Below are 12789 nucleotides of genomic sequence, written 5' to 3'. Positions count from 1 at the left end.
TTCACTACGACAACTGGGAGTCAGGACAGTGGCTGTTAAATCACTTGTAAAAACGTCTGTGAAGAAAATAACTGCTCATTTGATGCACTGTAAAACACACATGTTCAGTTATTATTAAACTCTACAGTCACGGAAACAGGTTTAAATTCACAAGAACATCTCTGTAATGTCTCTCCAGTCTCCGCCTGCAAAGGTGTTTTTACATAACTGAGGTCAGACATCTTTATTTCTCTCTTATAGAAGATCCAGATGAAGGACGCTGGGCCTGTGTTTACAGATAGTTTATCAATAATATTATAATAATAACAGGAAAGGGTCTGAGTGACAAGGGACTGGAGGTGTTTTATGTTTCTCCAGTGAAACTGTTTTCTGCTGAGACAATAGATCATGAACAATGACAGTAATATCAACACAGGAAGGATGATTAAGTTGTATATCATCACTGATGAAACTAATCCCAATCTTCAAAACTAACTAATGTCCACAGTAGACGGGGAGGCAGGGTGGTCTTCTCAAAGTCAGTGAAAACAGATTTTATGTGAAGTGTTTCTGACTGTCTCTGTTCTCTGGTGAACGGTTGGTAACTGGAAACAGCAGCTGGTATTTTCAAATTGTGAAGAAATGTTACAACAAAATGAAAAGGTGTATATACGTTTGCCCAGCTGGAATCTAGTGAATAGAGTCATTCATTATCTGTAACTGCTTATCCAATTCAGGGTCGCGCTGGAATCATTGGGCGCAAGGCGGGAATACACCCTGGAGTATCCTTCACAGGGACACACACACACATTTTTTGAGTCACCAATCCACCTAAGGAAACCGAAGCACCCGGAGGAAACCCACGCAGACACGGGGAGAACACACCAACTCCTCACTGACAGTCACCCGGAGCGGGAATCGAATCCAAAACCTCCAGGTCCCTGGAGCTGTGTGACTGTGACACTACCTGCTGTGCCACCGTGTCTCCCTAGTGAATAGATGATGTCCATGAATTCTATTTCAAACGTATTTATTTAACAGTTAATTATTTTAAATGACCAAACCTCCGTGGATGGGGACAGGAACTCTTGTAATGAAGTTATACCTTTAAAACTCAGGATAAGTGGCCTCTGTGGAAATACCACACTGGTTATTCTTGTTCCTGGACATCTTGATGTATCCCTTCTCTCCCCATTTTTTACCCCAGCTGTAAATGAAATAGCTGTCAAGCAGGGATTGTAGTGTATGGAGAAAATCATTTTAAAATAACATCCAGATTTTATTGGATGCACACAAACATCTGAATAATAAAATGTATACTCATATTTGCATATGTATTATCACCCATCATAGACCTTGACCCAATTACAACATATTAGAATAAAAAGAGCAATATGTTATAATAATGCAGGATTGGCTTTTCTGCAATATTTCTTTACCTGTTCTTGACCAGCCAGTATTCATGGAGGTTGTCAGTGCCATAACCAACAACCAGAACAGCATGATTCAGTTCACTTAACATGTTTCTGCAGAATGGCTCATCATACACACCTACAATAAACCAATCAATATATTAGTCAGTACATCAGATTTCAAAACAATTTATGTAAACACTGACTCCTAAGGGTGGTATATTACTTTTTACATACTATTCAGTGCAGCAGTGTGCAGTTTGGAACATGACCAGAGACTAACGTTGACTTGCTGCATGTTTAGAGTGCTTTCTCACAACCTAAACACAGTTTAATATTAATGTTCAGTAACTCTCAGACCCTCCTGTGTTTCCTTAACAGTTATTTACAAGCCGCTTTCATAACTGTAATTAGCCATTATTGTTATCTGTTGTGCTCTCAAATACACCTGTTTCCAATTCCAACCCTGTGGTTGCTACACCAATGCTTATATCTATTTACATGATGTATATGTTTTTATTTTAAATATGTTATTATTATGATTAGTATCATTATGATGATTTTCATGATCCTGACTTTTTAGCCCCCCCCCCCCCCCCCAGGGGCACTTGGTCTATTTTGGGCTTTCCTGTTTTTGATGCCAGAAACACCTCTGTGACAATGGCTATATGGATAATTGTGGTCCGGCAAAACTAGGCTTACCTAGTGTATCAGATACACTCCAGAGAAAAGTAAAATATTAGAGGTTTGGCTCTAGAGAATTTTGGCTTTAGCGCAGCACGTAGTGTCACCTGGAGGTTGTGGGGTCAGGTCCCGCTCCGGGTGACTGTCTGTGAGGAGTTTGGTGTGTTCTCCCCGCGTGGGTTTCCTCCCATATTCCAAAAGAAAAAACGTTGCGTAGGGTAGGTGGATTGGCGACTCAAAAGTGTCCATAGGTGTGAGTGAGTGTGTGTCGAAGGACTGGTGCCCCCTCCAGCGTGTGTTCCTGCCTTACGCCCAATAATTCCAGGTAGGCTGCAGACCCACTGCCACCCTGAACTGGATAAAGGTTACAGACAATGAATGAATGTTGGCAATGCTCACAACTCTGGACTGTAAACCTGATACATATCAAATTTATTTTGGTGACAGTTCTTGGTGTATATATTCCAATTTAGGTTTTCCAGTGGAGGACTGTAAGAGCAGGGGTCGGAAACCCGCGGCTCTTTGATCCCTCTGATGCGGCTCAGCTTTTGAAAATAATTAATGAATATTTAATTAAAATGTATTTTATTTTGGTTCGTTCATTTTCAAAATGTAATTCTATGAAGATTATGGCGATCTTGTAAAATCTAAAATATTTTAATATTTAATATTTAAAATATTTTGTCGCTCTTAATACACGTCACAACTTCCAACGTGCGATACCCGCCAGTGTTCGGTTTCTTGAACTTTTTGACAGCTGACTGCACAACGCCAGTAAAAGGATGATGCCACGCAGAGAGAGGACAGCGTTTTTTTAAGTTCTGTGTTTTTTTCCCATTACTACAAGGACTCAAATAGACATTGAGTATTTTACTTAACTTTCAACCCAAAGTCTTTTTTTCAGAGTTAAAAAATGTTTTGTTGCATGTAGAAATGTTATTTCATTTTCTCTGCAGTCGTTCATTGATTTCATAAATGTAACATAGTATTGTTTTTGTTGGCAAAAAAAACCCTGTTATATGCAGTGCTATTTCATTTAGAATTTCAAAAGGGTTTTGTGGCTCCCGGTGTTTTCTTTACTGTGTGAAACGGGTCCAAATGGCTCTTTGAGTGGTAAAGGTTGCTGAACCCTGGTCTAGAGGAATAGAGGTTTGGGAATGCTATTTTGACAGCTGACAAAATTGTAAAAACATTTCCCCAATCTGTACTTCAGTATAGTCTGATACACATCACATTCCTTTTTATTACTGAGATATTTTTGACTAAAAAATAATTTGTTCTGCACAAACCAATACAACTAATGCTTCGGTGCTGTTCTGGTGTTTGATGTGAAGTAAATCAAGCCTAACACTTGTTTTAAACTGAAACAACAGGAATCATGAGTGTAATCTGTTGTGCCCGTGCTGCTTGGTGACCCTCATGCACGCGAATGGAGTCAGATTCGGATAGGGCTTTTGTTCTGTGTTTTCAGGAGTGCAGCAGCTTTCAGGGTCCTTTAGAAAACCTCTGTTGTATTGAGAGTGGATTTGCAGCATTTCTGCACTTGTATCACATTTTTTAAATGAAGCCCAGGTGTTCCCTGGTTTGTCGTTCATTTTGTGTTTATGTGTTTTGTGTCATTGTGTTACATAATTTGTGTGTGTTGTTCTTGCTCCTGTTGTTCAATATATCTCCATCTCTGCACATGCTTCAGTCCCTTCATCTCGTGCTTGGACTGACATAATGAATGGCCACAAATATAAAGCAGCCAGATGGAGGGACTGACTTCAGAATATTCATTCTGGAGAACCACAGCGTCTTCAGAAACCCAAGAAGAGGTATCTCCAGCCCTGATCCATGTCCTGTCTCCAGTCTCACCCACTGGAGGATAATATAGTATTTGGGCCAGCCCTACTAATTATACTGAGGATTACCTGACTCATAGAACCTGAAGGATTGGTGGCTGCTGTCTATGCTGACAGAAATAGGCCCTATATTGGCCACAGCTTTCTTCAGCTCGGCTTCATCTCCTTCGGGCAATTTTGTGAAATTCCTGCAGGTTGTATTCACTTTATTGGCATCAAACCTGCACTTTTTCTCCTGAGAAAAGACAAGAAAAATGACAGTGCATTCCAGGACAATAAGAATTTTGGCTTCAAACTGATTCATGGCAATCAACAGCTATGCAAGTTTATATTGGAACATCCTGCCAATATTTTAACAGATATGTAATGCTCACTTTAAATAGATATTCAAGTTTTTAAGGCACTTTTCAAAAATATATTTTTAAATGTACATAAATTTGTACATTGGTTCTTTCTTTCTATAATTTTGTTCATTCAAACAAATTCATCCTGGTTTGTTTGTTTGTTTGCATGGTGTAGAAAAAGAGAAAGTATTGAACTTGCTACAACAATAGAAAGTAAAATAATGTGCTGGGAAAGTAAAGAAGGCCAAGAAGGACTTGTATGAAGCACATTTTTCTCAGAGAAAAATTTAAGTTTAAATTACATAATACTGAAGAAAAATATCAGTGTTTGTAGCCTCACAGAATCAGTTCATCACAGGGTATCACTTACTCACCCAGTCACTCACACATTATATATTTGTATAAATGAGTGTAATTCCCAGCTTTAGTGGTAGAACCAGGTGCAGTGATCCGAACAGGAACTAAAGTGTTCACTGTATAATTATTCTTCTATTTTTGGATTCTTTGATCTAAAATTAGGAAGTAGGATCTAATCATGAACAGCTGGAATGTTCATGTTTCTCCAGTGATTATATTAATGTTATGAAACAGCTGTGATTCTGATACTTGGTGACCTGCATATGTCAGAGACTCTGTTCTGTTTTAAATTTGAATGTTCCCATGCAGGGGACCCACTCTGTGGAGGAGAAACTCTTCTACTTCAGGGACTACAACACAATCTGTGTCTTCATCTCAGAGTTCTGCTTTATAGAAAACATTAAAATATTTATCCTCTTCTCACCATGTTCTCATAAGGATAGGATTTCTCTGTCTGCAGTCCGTTGGACATGATGTAGTTGAAGCTCTGCCCCGGATCTCCACCTTCACAACCATTGTTTCCAAAAGTGAAAGAGCAATCCACCAGCTGCTGCACACTGAGTTCAACAGCGTCCCCGTGTTCTTCTTTACCTGACCCTCTAGTGCCCCCACCTGAGAGACAAAGGAAAGAAAGGAGACAGCACATCTGATAAATCTAAATAGGAGTGAGCTCCTTAATATCACTCTGATCACAAACTTTGATTCACATTTCTTCTCACCACAACGCGGCACTCATTCCCATAGGAACTGAATTACTGGCTGCTTTGTAGCTCATGTCACTTGTAGATTTGTTTCATCCATATGCACCAATCCAAAAAAAAAAAAAAAAGAAAATGAAAAACTACAAAATAGTCCTTCGCAAAAAAAAAGCTAGCCTAAAAAACATTAAAAATGATTAATGCGCATTGTACCACAGTTCCACAGCAAGTGCATAGAATTAGCATGAACAGAAGTGACATGTCCCCACCAATAACCAGTGAGTCTTGAATTGTCCCCACCAATAGTCTGATCTGACTTACTGAGACTCAACTGCGGCGTGGGTGACAAATGGGTGTCAAAAGTGAGGATGGCAGCAAAAAAGGAGGTGGGCATAAGGAGCTATTTTTCAAAGAAATGTGTAAGCAACTTAAAGTTGAGTTCACTAATGAAATGAGTCCATCATAATAACATTAAAGGCAATACTAGGCTTTGGCGCACAGCACACAGCAGGCTACAATCGTATGACTGTAGTATGCATTTGACCCATCCGTGGCAGTGAACACACAAGCACACACTAGTGAGCAATTCTTCACTCAAACACTACGGGCAGGTTGGCTGTGACCACCTCTATGTTTGAAGGCTAGGGACCTTGCTCATGGGCACTTCAGCTGGTAATGAATTTTTTCCTGATTGTACCCAGGAAAACCAATTTTACATGATAATGGCTCTCTGTACTGTAATGTAATGTAATGGCTCTCTAGTACTGTAATTATTGTTATTACTGTAAAAAACACATAACCTTGCAACAATGCAGCTTAAAAGCTGGGGTGGGTGCCTGAAAGCCCTTTTCCACTGAACTGGTTTGGTTCCCATTCACAGACTTTATTTTTAACAGTTTAAATATGTACTGGAACCTGAAAGGTTCCTTCCCCACTGGAACCGTGACAAAATCTGTAGACATTTCGAGCTGAAGAAGCTCAAGAAAGAGCACAGAGACTAAAGAGTAACTGTGCCCTGCTGCTCTCATTCACCAGATCAGCAGGATGTCTCGAGTCACACCACAAAATACTCACTTTGACCTTAAACAAAACGTATTTACACAAGTATATCATGTATCAATAATATTTGAGCCCATTGTTAACAGTGACTATATCCTAATGCCATATTTGTTTATCTCTGGCTCTGGTGCTGTTCTGATTAAAATAGATGACTTTGGCACTGATCAAAAGTGCTCCAAATGCATACTGGTTTGCTGGAGAGAACCAAGGTTCAAAAATCCTGAATGGAACCAGTTCAAGGGCTAAAGGAACATGTGAATGATTGGAGCTCATTTCTTTTTGCTCTGGATGTCACTGTCAAATTTTCAGACTTGAAGTATTTTAATATACATATGTATATTGATATATAAGGGGTATTGGTCTGTGACAGCTCTGTCTGTGGTGTAACTTACCGCACTAAAGGCCCAGCAGGAGCCACAATCATTTTGTTCTCTAACATCAGTCACTGAGCCATTTTTTCTCCAGTCGACTTCAGAGGGCAGTGACCCATTCCATTGTAGTTTGAGGAATGGAGCACCCCCTGGAGTCTTTTTCCTGTTGAAGGATCCTAGACAGCCCTTAAACTTCTGTCTGTACTCTTCATCGTCCTGTTCATCGAGAGATTAAAGGGAGAGGTGAACACTGTTTAAATGAAGGTTATCACCAGGTGAATTATCTTTATCAGGCTCTGCCCACAGTCAAGTTCTTTCAGAGCTTGGTCCAATATGGTTTAAAGAAAACCAATCTAATAAAAATCCAGTGCAACCTGTTTTTAATCTTAAATTATATTACTTTATCTCTTAATAGCCACTTTTTCTAAAACTGTGTGAGTGTTCTGACCAGGTCTGCGAAGTGGTTCATTCCGAGTCTGTAGCTCTTGATTCCCTGGTCAGCCAGCAGGTTGTGTTCCTGGACCAGCTTTCGATTGTCCAGCCAGGTCATTTTACGCCGAGACTCTTCCTCTGCAGAGGAGTAACTCTTACCTGAGACAGAAACACACACTCTGCTATATTCATTTTTGCGCACACAGTTTCAGACACCCTGGAGCAGCTGTACATGAGCCTGAGGTCACCATATCCATCAAATGCCTTGTGTGGATGGGTATGATCCCCTAAACACTGGGCTTTGGACCAATGAAACTATGTTTTCCGGACTGTCTGAGCTTAGTCCAGTATTTTTGGAGTTGGTGTTGTCTGTGATCCAGAACTAATCCACAATCATTACACAACCTCATCATTTTTTAAAAATATAAACTATTCTGTTTCATAATTTGTTAGAAGTGCTTCAGAAATCTCCATTTTATGTTTTGCTTGAATGGAGGCTTCTGAAGAAGCTACAGACTGTAATACAATGTTCCTCTGAGGCAGAGGTTCAGACTAAGTGGACATGATTGCTGCATCATTATTGTATAACATTCTCTAGTTCCTTCGGAGGCAGTAGACATAACGCAAATGTTCAGAAAAATACTACTTCAGAATATGCTTCAGAGGCAGCAGAGCATTATTACACTCTGCAGAATCCTCAGAGACAATGAGATGGAACTTTCATATCAATATATTTAGTAATTATATATCTCCAAGGATAATACCTGGTTATTTGTATTGTGTTTAGGACTATATGAAACAGTTGTGTCCTACTCTGTGGAATCTATGAGACTATTTGGGTTTACAACCTCGTTCTCTAAAGGGATCCCAGAGATCCTGAGAGTAATTCATGGTTAGTGCATGACTCCATTATAGGGGATCTATAGTAATCTCACACGAATGGTTAATAATAATTTTGATCAACAAAACAGACCTAACAAACTGCACATACAACTCAGGAAACAGACTGACTTTAGGAAGCTATATAAACAGAAAAGTGTCATTGATGTATTAAGAGTGAACCAATGTGTGTTTGCAGCTCTACCGCTGGAGAGATAATCTGCAGAGTAAAGTTTCATTCTCATTCTGTAACGACTGAAGGGAGGACCGAGGCGGACGTACATGCAAGGATGCCAACGTTTATTATAAAAGAGACACAGGGTAGAGAACAAGATAAACCAAATAAGAGTACAGAGCACCAATGAACTACATACTAGAACTAAGACAGATAAAACAAGAGAAAAACACTGGACTCAAACCAAAGAAAACAAAAACAGGAGAAACAAAAACAAATGTAGAAAACCACAAAGGGGACCTAAGAGGCAAAACACTAGGCAGGGACTAACCAAAGAGCATGGGGTCTAAACAGAATTATAAGGCTAAACAGAGAACTAGAGTCAAAAAACAGAATAAACACAGAACAACTGAGGACAGAAACATTAGACACAGACTGAAACATGAGACTCAAAGACTAAGGGACAAGGAACAATAATCTGAACATGACTATGACTAAAAACCCAAAAATACAAAGAAGGATACAGTAGACTGTGCAGGGACTAAATGAACAGATACACTAAATAATCTAAGATGCAAGGACATCACCAACAATTGGAAAGCTAACAGGACTTTAAGAGACAGAGGAACACCAAAACACAAAATGACCAACCAAACCAAACACTAGGGACAAGCTTTAAATACAGTGAACAAGAGGAGAACACCTGTCAGAGTCACCAAGAGGAAACCCACACAGACACATGGAAAACACACCACACTCATCACAGACCGTGACCCGAGGGGGGTCTAAAATCCAGGTTTCCAGTATCCTGAAGCTGTGTGGCAGTGATCCTACCTGCAGCACCACCATGCTGCCCATATTTAAAATTTTATTTTTGTCCTCTTAAAAAATGCTACTAAGCCAGTGAACAGGAATTACAACCTTCAGTTTCACTTGGAAATACATTGAGGGCAACTCTCATTTCCAGTACAGCCAAGCATTTACAACTTATAGGGAATTAAATAAATGGAAATGGAAGTAAATCAATGTGAACTAAAATGACAAGAAATACATACATTTACAATAAAGTTAAACAAGATAAATGACAGTTCATTGCTGTTGAGACAACCTGTGGACAGTTTCACACAGTATCATCTACCAGCATGTGTGTTTGGACTATGGGAGGAAATTGGTGCACCCGGAGGAAACCCACACCAGACACAGAGAACACACCCCAATTCTCACAGACAGCATCCAGAGACGGGAATAAAGTTCCCAGGGTCCTGGATCTGTGTGGCAGTGATCCTAATTGCAATATTTATCTAGGCGGTCCTCGCATAACCCCGAGTTCCGAAGCCGGCTCGCTACGTCCACCCACCCGGAGGGGGAGAGACTCACGTCGGCCGACGACGAAAGGTACGAGGCTTCTGCGGTCCATACCTTGAAGGTACCCGCCGGGGGAGGTTTGGCCTCTCGAGTCCGACTCGACAACCGGCCGTGGCCAGGTCACCGTTAATGATCCTTCCGCAGGTTCCCCTACGGAAACCTTGTTACGACTTTTACTCCCTCTAGATGCCCAGGTTCGATCGACTTCCCACCTCAACGAGGCAACCCCCCGGTAAAGGGGCACCTCGGAGATGGTCCGAGGACCTCACCAGGCCATCCAATCGGTAGTAGCGACGGGCGGTGTGTACAAAGGCCAGGGACTTAATCGACGCGGGCTGGTGACCCGCGACTACTTGGAATTCCTCGTTCAAGGGGAAAAGTTACAATCCCCTATCCCCAGCGGGGAAGGCGTTCATAGGATTGCCCAGGCCTTTCGGCATAGGATGGATGCACATGCTGAACCAGCCAGTGTAACTCACGTGCGGCCCCGGGCGTCTAAGGGCATCACAGACCTGTTATGGCCCCGAATCTCATACGGCTTTGCCTTGCCCCGGATCGCTCTAAGAAGTTCGGCCACCGACCGACGAACCCCTCGGGCCGCAAGCCCCCACAGGGACCCAAGGGAGGGCCGTGTAACTTTTTAAGGCACAGGGTCTCGTCCGTTATCGGAGTTAACCAGACGAATCGCTCCACGAACTCCCAACGGCCATGCACCACCACCCACAGAATCAAGAAAGAGCCATCAATCTGTCAATCCTTACCGTGTCCGGGCCGGGTGAGATTCCCCGTGTTGAGTCAAATTAAGCCGCAAGCTCCACTCCTGGTGGTGCCCTTCCGTCAATTCCTTTAAGTTTCAGCTTTGCAACCGTACTCCCCCCAGAGCCCAAAGACTCGTGGTTTCCCTCACGCTGCCCGGCGGGTCATGGTCGCTAGCCTCACGCCGCCGGATCGCGGGTCGGCATAGTTTACGGTCGGAACTACGACGGTATCTGATCGTCTTCGCTCCCCCGACTTTCGTTCTTGATTAATGAAAACATTCTTGGCAAATGCTTTCGCTTTCGTTCGTCCCACACCGGTCAACGAATTTCACCTCTATCGGTGTGGTACGGATGCCCCCGGCCGTCCCTCTTAATCATTGCCCTCGGTCCTTAAAACCCACGAAATAGGACCGTGGAAGCCCCGGAGCCCCACTCCGGAACGACCAGCCGTCCCGAAGGAGAGACCCCGAAGCCCCGCGGAAGGGCCCTATTCCATTATTCCTAGCTCAGTCAGACATGGCACGTGTCGGCCTGCTTTGAGCACTCTGCTTTATTCAAAGTAAACGCTCCGGACCCTCCAACCCACCGTGCACCGCAGTGAAGTACCCAGCTAAGGGCTTCTCCGCGGCCGGCGAGCAGAGGACACCGGCGGGTAGGGACCAGGTCCCAACATCCACCCAGAGACAGGGGGTCACCCCCGAAGGAGCTCCCCACGCCATCCCGGACAGTACAGGGGATCCGAGACCTGTCCCCACATCCAACTACGAGCTTTTTAACTGCAGCAACTTTAGCATACGCTATTGGAGCTGGAATTACCGCGGCTGCTGGCACCAGACTTGCCCTCCAATGGGTCATCACTCACGGACATAGATTGAGTTCATTTCGATTACGCTCCACAGGATCATAGGACCCGCATCGATATTTTTCGTCACTACCTCCCCGTGTCGGGAATGGGTAATTTGCGCGCCTGCTGCCTTCCTTGGAAGTGGTAGCCGTTTCTCAGGCTCCCTCTCCGGAATCGAACCCAGATTCCCCGTTACCCGTGGTCACCACGGTAGGCACGTAGCCTACCGTCGAAAGTTGATAGGGCAGACACTCGAATGATACGTCGCCGCCCCGGAGGGCTTAACGATCGGCCAGAGGTTATCTAGAGTCACCAAAGCGACCCGACCGGAGCCGGGAGGGTTTTTCGGTTCTGATAAATGCACGTATCCGGGGGACAGGGGCCGGGAGAGCATTTCACGCCGACCCCCAGAACCCTTCCAACGCTTCGTTTGCATGTATTAGCTCTGGAATTACCACAGTTATACCAAGTAACGTGTGGAGCGATCAAAGGAACCATAACTGATTTAATGAGCCATTCGCAGTTTCACTGTACCAAAACCCGTGTGTACTTAGACTTGCATGGCTTAATCTTTGAGACAAGCATATAATACTGGCAGGATCAACCAGACCGACCCCCCTTGGATCTCAAACCCCGGACGGGGAAAGAGAGGGGGCGCATGGAGCCCGTGAGAGTGATCTCAGGGGACACCAGCGAAGAGGATCGAACGCGACCCCGCTGTGGGGGTCTGCAATCGACTTGGCAACTTGGAAAACGTATGATTCTCGCCCGGACGGTGCAGGCTAGGGGCCGGGTCCTTCCCTCAAACGGATCCCGACCCTAAGGCACCACCGACGCGGACGTTGAACAGACCTACTGTTGGATCGACCGGCCGACTAAGTCCCCCTCGGAACCGTTCTGGACAAGCGGACATGCCTCTTACGGGCATCCACGAGCCATGGAGGCTGGGAGCACAAGGTGGGGAGGATCGCTCTAAGCACTGTATTTAGGCTTAGAAGCCTGCCCCTGGTGCTCCGCGTATACCGAGCTCGAACGGCCGTGAAGGACAGCCGTTAAGGGAAGAGAATGGAAGAGAATCCTGGCCCCCTCAAAGCGCGAGGAAGTCGGCATAGGTTTTACGGTACGCCACCACCGGAGCCGTCTGATGTTCAGAAGACGAAGGGTTTTGCCCTCAATCTCGTAAGGTCGAGGGCTCACCACCGAACTTCCAGCCGCGGTCCTTGGTAGGACCGATACGCGGACAAGCCGCAAATCCTGGCCCCCTCGCAGTGCGAGGAGGTCGGCAAAGGTTTACGGTTTCGCCCCCCGGAGCCTACGGAAGTCTGCGTTTAAGAAGACGAAGGGTCGGATCCCGTAGGCCGACCCTGCGAACTTCCAGCCGCGGTCTGTGGAAGACCGATCCGTGTCACCTCTAATGCGCTCTTTGCCTCCGGCCGTTTCCAGCCGGGGGCCCGGTGGTGCGCTCCCACGTCCCGCTCAAAGGAGGGGAAAGGTCGGGAGATCCCACGGACCGGCGGATGACCGCCGGCCAACGCCTCGGGGGGTTACGCGGCCCCGTCGACTCGCGCACGGGCAAATTTATGGGTTT

The 12789-nt window shown here is 44.5% G+C and overlaps 1 pseudogene; it reads right to left on the bottom strand.

Moving 5' to 3' along the window:
- Positions 1–1086: 1086 nt before the first annotated feature.
- Positions 1087–7431, bottom strand: LOC136676296 (cathepsin L-like; annotated as a pseudogene).
- Between the last annotated feature and the right edge of the window lie 5358 nt (positions 7432–12789).

The sequence above is a fragment of the Hoplias malabaricus genome, chromosome 1 (assembly GCF_029633855.1).
Source record: "Hoplias malabaricus isolate fHopMal1 chromosome 1, fHopMal1.hap1, whole genome shotgun sequence".
Lineage (NCBI taxonomy): Eukaryota > Metazoa > Chordata > Actinopteri > Characiformes > Erythrinidae > Hoplias > Hoplias malabaricus.
This window is presented reverse-complemented; position numbering and strand designations above follow the sequence as displayed.